General features: G+C 45.8%; 1 pseudogene; it reads left to right on the forward strand.

Annotated features, from left to right (window-relative positions):
* The first annotated feature begins 3,942 nt into the window (after positions 1-3,942).
* LOC142768671 (uncharacterized) lies at positions 3,943-4,807 on the forward strand (annotated as a pseudogene).
* The last annotated feature ends 1,193 nt before the right edge of the window (positions 4,808-6,000 follow it).

Raw genomic sequence — 6,000 nt, forward strand, 5'->3', positions numbered from 1 at the left:
ACTCTAAATCGTTAACAACTTTTTCTACGCACATATATCACCCTACATTTTTCAGCGGCGCCTCAAAACACCTTTGGTCAGATAAAATTTGTATTCACTGGCCTATTTAATATAAAAGGTTTATAGTAGGCGCAATCAGCAGGTAGCACGTGCAAGTTTGTACATTTTGTTTGTTTGTTTGTTTGTTTGTCTGTTTCTTTTATTGTTCAGACCTTCACTTGCTTAACTGTGTGCTTGTTTTTTCTCTTTGGTCAGACGTACGAACATTTGACGATTGCTTTGCGTTGTTGCTGCAGTACAATGTAAGTGGTCACACGTCGCTTTATTACTACGCGACCAGTGGGCAAACGCTGCCGCCGCCGAGTAACCCCTCACCGTCCGTGTGGCTTCACGGCACCCCTACGTGAGAGCACACTCTTGTAGTGCGAGCCCGCTTTGTTCGGGAGAGTCGAGACGACTGTGCCAGCATAGTGAATCGCTCGGGCGAAGCAGTAATGAATGCGGCGCGGCGAGTACGGCAAAACGCGGCGTCGGAACAAGCGTCACGCGCGACGTGCTCCAACGCCGCGGCAGCCGTCCCGATTTCGTCAAGGTGGCCGCGCCGTCGTCGGGTGCAGCGAGCGGTGTATCCGCGACGGGAATCTGTGCACGACATTCCCTGACCTCATTTTCGCCGTCGCCGCGATGACGAGCTGCTGGAACGTCCGTAAGCTTCACGCTGTCCCGTACGCACTTTTTCAAGGTGGTTATTCATTCGGCGCTGTCACGCAGGGATCGGCCGCAGCAGCGTCGCCCTCGGTCAGGGTCAACACTCCAGGAGAATAGTTAGTTGCATAACCCTTCTTGCAACACTCTAGTCAGGAGAAGAATAGCTACCCGCTGCGGTCGCCTAGTGGTTACGCTGCTCGACTACTCATCTGAACGTACCAGGATGGAATCTTGAAGTTGTGCGCCGCCACCGCCGCCACTTGCTTTTGCTCATGCCACCTGCACCTCGGCCGAAGCCCTGAAAGTGACGCCTTGCCTCCGCAGCCGCTAAGGCCGTTTCACGTGACACAAAAAGCAGCGATGTTCAGGCTTTGAATTCACTCACAGCGAAAAAAAAGGGTCGATCGCTCGCGTAGCAGCGGTCAGCAGAAAGCGACTACATATTGAATTTTTTTTTTTTGCTTTGTTCACAGAGGTAGAACGGTTTTTCAGTCAGGACCGGGAGGAGTGGTTTTTCGGCTGGTCTACAAACCAACCCCGTCCGACACCACTCCTCAAACTTGTGCTCCATGATCTCGTGACATATCCCAGCATGCTTCTGTTCAATATTTTATGGCTGGGGAGTTACTGTACATGTGTCCCCCTAACGCACTGTACCTTTCGGCTGCAGCTGATTGGCTGGAGTTTGGTGAACAGTGTGCCCCCTGCTCCATAATCTTTCACAACGTCATGTTCATGTCACACATCTTTGGCAACACTCCACTAAAGATAGGAATGGAATGCGCTTCAACGTAACGTGCCCGTCGACCAGATGGTGGCTTTTGAGCAGACATCTCTAACCCCGTGCATAAATTGCTATCGCATAAACTATCACCCGTGAAAGTCAATACGCATTCCCTGTATTGTTCTCGAATATCTGGGTTACATTAATCTGAAAGTTAAAATTATGGATGTTCGTGGTCGCTAAGAGCAAAAGTCACGGCTCACTTCGTTTTCGAGCAACTGAGTGCACCGTACCTAAATGAACTGTAGACTTATTTGGAAGGACAACTCTAGAATAGCTCTCTGAAAGTTGTGAGATATTCCTCTACTCCAGAATCTTCAACAGAATTGCATGACCTCAACCTTCCAGCGTCTTCAAGCCTAGAAGGGCGACTACACACATCAGTGAACAGTAAGTTCATGGAGTTTTAGACCTACTTCAGCGGCCGTAATACTAATTTATACGCAGATAAACAAAATATTAGGTGTTCTATATCTAATAAGTGCTTTAAATATATATATGTATATATATATATATATATATATATATATATATATTATCCTCTGCGAGCGGTCACAACGTGGTTTATTTCGACGTTTCGGCCTAGAGTCTGGCCTTCATCAGAATTCTGAATATATATATATATATATATATATATATATATATATATATATATATATATATATATATATATATATATATATATATATATATATATATATATATATATATATATTCTTTACAACATACTGCGGTCTTGAAAAGACCAAGCAGGACAGGCACAAAAATTAAGTGGAAAACGCACGTAAGCGTGATAGATGAATGATGTGCACAAAACACAAGAATATAAGGACATTGTAAAGAGATATAGGAGGGTTGCACATGGGCGTGGCTCGCGAGATGGCGCGAGCGTCGAAAAGGCAGCGCGTCCATCTTTGTGGTTCCCCTCGCCCGGCCGGCCCGGCAAGCAGTCACATGAACGTGATCGCGGGTGCGCGTCTGTGCGAGATTCTTGAGGTCCAACAATGGTGAACTGTGCCGTATTTGGTTGCTACAACCGCTCGAAAAAGAAGCCTGGTGATATGAATGTGTCTGATGTCGGCTTTTTTTCCATACCTAAAGTTATTGTAAACCAATGCAAGCGCACGAAAGACGTCACGCAGCGACAAAGAGTGAAGTGGCTCCGACGCATCAATCGAAGAGACTTGGATGGCTCGGCAACCCACTACCGCGTGTGTGGTAAACATTTCATTTCCGGTAAGTTTCCAGAACCTATGCAACATCAAAGACGTTGGCTTTTCCTGTATACCGTGTTGAAAAACGTTTTCGCAACGTGTTTACCAGCAGGAGACGAGCGCATGCGCTACGTCCGGGATCGCTGCTTACGAAGCAGTCAGTTAAGCACATCAGCAGTAAAAGTTGCAACTGCACGCTTGAACAGCTTGGTAAATTACTGTCGCTTTCATGTCAAGCACTTCGTTTTTGTCCCATCCACAAAACGTGCATCCAATTAAAGCAGCGGATTTCATTCTAGGTAGGGCCGGCGTGTTACTGACTGCTTACGCATCGTTCAGACGAGAGCGCACTGCATCGCTGATTGTTGAGGGAACGGTCAGCTAAGCACACTAACGTTGATATCACCGCCGCTCTTTGCATTTCGCAGGACGCCCTTCTTACGCGATGGCTGAAGCCGATCCGGACTGGGCGCCATCTCTTCATCTTGGATATGGATAGGATTGCCAAAGAACGCTCATTAGTTTTAGTTAATGTGAAAGCACCATATTTTTATATGTCTTGATTTGTTTATGTGCAGGCTGTAGTTAATGACCAAATTCTACTTTTTACAGACACACAAGGCATTTGGAAAGGCTGCAAAAGAAGCACAAGCTATTCCAGCCGCTGCAAGCCTGCTCAGATGATGGCAGCATACCTCCCACGCCACTTGATTGTGAAGACAACAGCGAAGAGCCTGAGATGGCCATCCAGGAGGAATGCAGCATTAGTGGCACGTTTTATGCAATTTTATTCACATGAAAACTTTAGACCCAGGCAGTTTTATGTGTTAAAAAACAACGTCTCAACGATTCTAACTTATGAATCTTTCAGGGAGGACTGACTTTGGGCAAACCACAGAGTTGACAATGCTGCAAATCAAGCTGCTTGAAGAGGAAAATAACCACCTTATCTCGGAATTGGTCGACACCAAAGGCAAACTTCGCACTCGCATCCTGTCTGAAGAATGCCTCAAAGAGAAGCCAGACATGCTGCAATTTCACGCTGGGATGCGAAACTTTAACTGTTATGGGCGCTTTTCCTGGTTTTAGAACGAGGCATATCGCATACAAGCCTGAACTGCTTGACGAAGTTCCAGGAGATGCTTGTCTTCCTCATTTGTCTCCGTCTCAATGTTCCATTGCAAGATTTAGCTTACAGGTGATCAAATTTTACATTGCTTTCGACTTTGATTTTATTCTGGTAACTTGCTAACTACACGAATTCCTTACAGGTTCCATGTTTCCCGCGCCAAAATCTCGAGGGTGTTCAACAAGTGGCTAGACGTGGCTTTTGTCCATCTTGGAACAGCAGTAGTGTGGCCAGAACGAGACGTCTTGCGCAAAACAATGCCAATGGTATTTCGAAAAGCATTTGGCACAGATGTAGTTGTCATACTCGACTGCTTTGAAGTGTTTATTGAACGGCCTTCAACAATGATCTCTCGTTCACAGACGTGGTCCACCTGTAAAAACCACAACACAGTGAAATTTCTCGTTGGCATTGCTGCTCAAGGAAACGCAACATTCATGTCACGTGGCTGGTGTTGCCGCACTAGTGACAAGGCAATAATAGAAGGAAGTAAAGTGCTCGACAATCTTTTGCCTGGCGACATGGTTCTAGCGGACAAGGGCTTCACAATATCCGACTCTGTGGAAATACGTTCCACTAGGTTAGTAATGCCTGCGTTCACAAAAGGCAAACCACAGCTTTAGGCTTTCCAAGTAGAAAGAACACGCAGGGTGGCCAACGTGCGCATACATGTCGAAAGGGTTATTGGTCTGCTGCGGAACAACTTTCGCATACTAAAGCACACACTGCCAGTTGAGATGCTCACTGCAGATGAGAACGGACCAACAGTGCTTGACAAAATAACATTTGTGTGCGCAGCGCTAGTCAACCTCTGCAATTCTCTGGTTCCTTTTGGTTAATTGTGCAAAGCCCTGAATTGTGCCGTGGGCATACTCTTTTTTTAGTTTCTTCGTTTTTTCTATTGTGTTGTTCACGCTGCTGTCAGATATATTGTTTAGATAGTTGTGTATAATCCATCGTTGTTAATAAAGGTCCCCGCTTTCCTTTTCACTGCACTTCACTGGGCTACTCGTTCTTTGCTACATGTCAAGAGACATGGCATTTCAAGTGAACACATTCGGTGCACTTTTCGTGCCTTGTCTATTATTACCGCAATAAAATTGCAGCCATTAAGACAGATACCAAGGAATCTTCTTCAACTGCAGTCACCACAATAGTGCAAAACAAACTATACTTTATTTTGTAGCACTTTCATTTACAGGTGAAATGTTGCTCATATGAATGAACACTTTGCAAATGTCATTACAGCGGAATGCAATCACACCTTATTCAGCAGCTTCTTGCATTCTACACAATACCACTTCTTTGCTCGAGGAGCCCTTCGCAAGTTCACACACTCAAAATGAAACCATTTGAACTTGCATGAGTCGCTGTCGCATCTAATCATTTTGCCAGATTCTGGCTTTTGGCACATGCAGTACAGGAGGTCACTCGATGTTTCAGTGTTCTGAACCTCTTCTTCTGGTGTGTCAACACTGGCTTTGTTTGTTCAATGATTAAAACAAAGTTGAGGAAGCACAACACGCTCGAAGTACACCTGACAGCGCTCTGCCATTGATTTACACATGTTGGGTTCCTTGTACACTCTTAGTGTGACAAAATCTTTCGTGGTCCACACGACGACGTCGCAACGTCGCAGTAATTTTTCTTGCATACAAGCCATTGTAACTGGACCTGGTAGTAATAAGCATGGTCTGTACGAAGCCTCAGCTCTCCCCTCTGCAATATTCTGCATGACGACGAAGAGGTAGCCAGCTCTCTGACGGTTATGTCACGCACATTGTATGGACGCTTGATCTCGAGCACCCCGTCACCACAGCATGTGCAACTGACAAGGCCGTCTGGTGTAGCAGCCAAGAATGACTGCTCTTGCGAAATTTGCAATCCTGAAACGTCGCACTTGAAGTTCAAATGAATGCTCGTTAAGGCACTTGCATATGCCTTTCGTGCTATCTCTTCATGTTCCTTACCCCGCGCAGTCTGAGGGGACCAGAACTGTGTTTCTTGAGGATAGCAGACCTTCTTCAGTAGGGAGATTGAAGGGCTAGGTATGGATGTCCTGCATACAGCTTTTGCATTCGATGCTGTGATGCGACCTGCCCGGAAAGCAAACCATTTTGTAGATTTCGCTTGTTTTCTAGACTCGGCTTCAACCAGGGTAGTAA

The sequence above is a fragment of the Rhipicephalus microplus genome, chromosome 1 (assembly GCF_043290135.1).
Source record: "Rhipicephalus microplus isolate Deutch F79 chromosome 1, USDA_Rmic, whole genome shotgun sequence".
Taxonomy (NCBI): Eukaryota; Metazoa; Arthropoda; class Arachnida; order Ixodida; family Ixodidae; genus Rhipicephalus; species Rhipicephalus microplus.